Genomic DNA, 2500 nt, shown 5'->3' with positions numbered 1-2500 from the left:
GGATGGGAGACCGCCTGGGAATACCAGGTGCTGCAAGCCTTTATGGTTTCTGCTCTTGCCTGACAGCAGAGGGCGCTGTTTGACACTTTTTGCTGGAGTCTAGTTTGGCCTGCGTCGCCTTCAAATAGGATCTTTTCAGTTGACCTGGCAGCTTACGGCCATACTACCCTGAAAACGCCCGATCTCGGAAGCTAAGCAGGGGCGGGCCTGGTTAGTACTTGGATGGGAGACCGCCTGGGAATACCAGGTGCTGTAAGCTTTTTATGGTTTCTGCTCTTGCCTGACAGCAGAGGGCGCTGTTTGACACTTTTTGCTGGAGTCTAGTTTGGCCTGCGTCGCCTTCAAATAAGATCTTTTCAGTAGTCCTGGCAGCTTACGGCCATACTACCCTGAAAACGCCCGATCTCGGAAGCTAAGCAGGGGCGGGCCTGGTTAGTACTTGGATGGGAGACCACCTGGGAATACCAGGTGCTGTAAGCCTTTATGGTTTCTGCTCTTGCCTGACAGCAGAGGGCGCTGTTTGACACTTTTTGCTGGAGTCTAGTTTGGCCTGCGTCGCCTTCAAATAAGATCTTTTCAGTAGTCCTGGCAGCTTACGGCCATACTACCCTGAAAACGCCCGATCTCGGAAGCTAAGCAGGGGCGGGCCTGGTTAGTACTTGGATAATAATAATAATAATACATTTTATTTAAAAGCGCCTTTCAGGACACCCAAGGTCGCTGTACAGAAGATAAGAACACCAATATAAAATACAAGATAAAAGACAACAAACAATAAATAAAAGCATACAAGAAATCGGGATAGGGGGGACCATGTGAAACTGTTAGAGGGAATAGGCAAGTTTGAACAGATGGGTTTTGAGTTGAGATTTGAAAATGGGAAGGGTGGCAGAGTTACGGAGGTCAGGTGGCAAGGAGTTCCAGAGTTGGGGAGCAGAGCGGCTGAAAGCTCTGCTCCCCATAGTGCTAAGGCGTGCAGAGGGAACAGTGAGATGGATGGAGGAGGAAGATCTGAGGGAACGGGATGGCTTAAGAGTGTGGATGAGGTCAGAGAGGTAAGGGGGGGCAAGGTTATGGATGGACTTGAAGGTGTACAGGAGGATTTTGTAGGTGATTCTTTGTGTCACGGGGAGCCAGTGGAGTTGCTGCAGGATGGGGGTGATGTGGTGGAATGAGGGGGTCCTGGTGATGATCCGGGCAGCAGAGTTCTGAACCAGTTGAAGTTTATGGAGGGATTTGTGAGGGAGGCCGAAGAGGAGAGCGTTACAATAGTCAATGCGGGAAGTGACAAGGCTATGGACGAGGATGGCGGTGGTGTGGGGGGTGAGGGAGGGGCGTAGACGATTAATGGAGCGCAGATGAAAGTAAGCAGACCTGGTGACGTTATTGATGTGAGATTGAAAAGATAGAGTGCTGTCGAGGATGACACCCAGACTCTTGACCTGAGGGGAGGGGGAGACTAAGGAGCTGTCAATGGAGAGAGAAAAGGAGTCAACTTTAGATAGGGTGGATTTGGTGCCAATGAGTAGGAATTCAGTTTTATTGCTATTAAGTTTCAGAAAGTTGGAGGTGAACCATGATTTTATTTCAGAGAGACAGGAGGTGAGGGAGGGGGGTGGGAGTGTAGAGTTGGGTTTGGAAGAGAGGTAGAGCTGGGTGTCATCCGCGAAGCAGTGAAAATGAATGTTAAATTTACGGAAGATATGGCCGAGGGGGAGAAGGTAGGTTATGAAAAGAAGGGGCCCCAGGACAGAGCCAAGGGCACACCTGTGGTGACTGGGGAGGGGTCGGAGGAGAAAGATTTAAGCTGAATGAACTGAGTGCGGTCTGTGAGATAAGAATGGAACCAGTGGAGGGGGGTGTGGGTGATGCCAATTTCTGAGAGTCTACTGAGGAGGATGGAGTGTGAGATGGTGTCAAAGGCCGCACTCAGGTCAAGGAGGATGAGAATGGAAAGTGAACCGGTGTCAGCTGCAGTGAGGAGATCGTTGGTGATTTTAATGAGTGCAGTTTCGGTGCTGTGACGGGGACGGAAGCCGGACTGGAAGGGTTCATAAAGATTGTTAAGGGTGAGATGTGCATGAAGTTGAGAGGAGACTATTTTTTCAAGAATTTTGGAAATGAAAGGCAGGTTGGAGATAGGGCGGAGGTTATTGAAGTTGTTGGGATCTGAACCAGGTTTTTTCAGGATTGGGGTGACGGCAGCGGTTTTGAAGGCTGGGGGGACAGTACCGGTAGACAGTGAAGAGTGGATAATGGCAGAGATGAGAGGAAGCAGAGAGGAGAGGCAGGATTTGACCAGGATTGTGGGGATGGGGTCCAACTGGCATGTGGAGGGCTTTGATTTGTGGATGATGTCAGATATTTCAGAGGCAGTGGGGAGTTGAAAAGAGGAAAAAGGCTGACTGTACAGAAAGGGTTCAGGTGTGGGGAGAGGAGGCGGTTGTGAACAGAGGTGCTGGTGAATGAAGTTAATTGGATGGGAGACCGCCTGGGAATA

At 50.1% G+C, this 2500-nt stretch overlaps 1 non-coding gene and 2 pseudogenes across 1 annotated transcript in view; all 3 read left to right on the top strand.

Annotated features, from left to right (window-relative positions):
* Positions 1 to 39, top strand: part of LOC131121038 (5S ribosomal RNA) — a 119-nt gene extending 80 nt beyond the window's left edge. The window contains exon 1 of the ribosomal RNA XR_009127577.1: positions 1 to 39. This exon is cut by the window's left edge and continues 80 nt beyond it. This is a non-coding gene — a ribosomal RNA (5S ribosomal RNA).
* Positions 40 to 150: 111 nt separating this feature from the next.
* LOC131122383 (5S ribosomal RNA) lies at positions 151 to 259 on the top strand (annotated as a pseudogene).
* Positions 260 to 371: 112 nt separating this feature from the next.
* On the top strand, positions 372 to 480 carry LOC131122163 (5S ribosomal RNA; annotated as a pseudogene).
* The last annotated feature ends 2020 nt before the right edge of the window (positions 481 to 2500 follow it).

The sequence above is a fragment of the Doryrhamphus excisus genome, chromosome 2 (genome assembly GCF_030265055.1).
Source record: "Doryrhamphus excisus isolate RoL2022-K1 chromosome 2, RoL_Dexc_1.0, whole genome shotgun sequence".
NCBI lineage: Eukaryota > Metazoa > Chordata > Actinopteri > Syngnathiformes > Syngnathidae > Doryrhamphus > Doryrhamphus excisus.
This window is presented reverse-complemented; position numbering and strand designations above follow the sequence as displayed.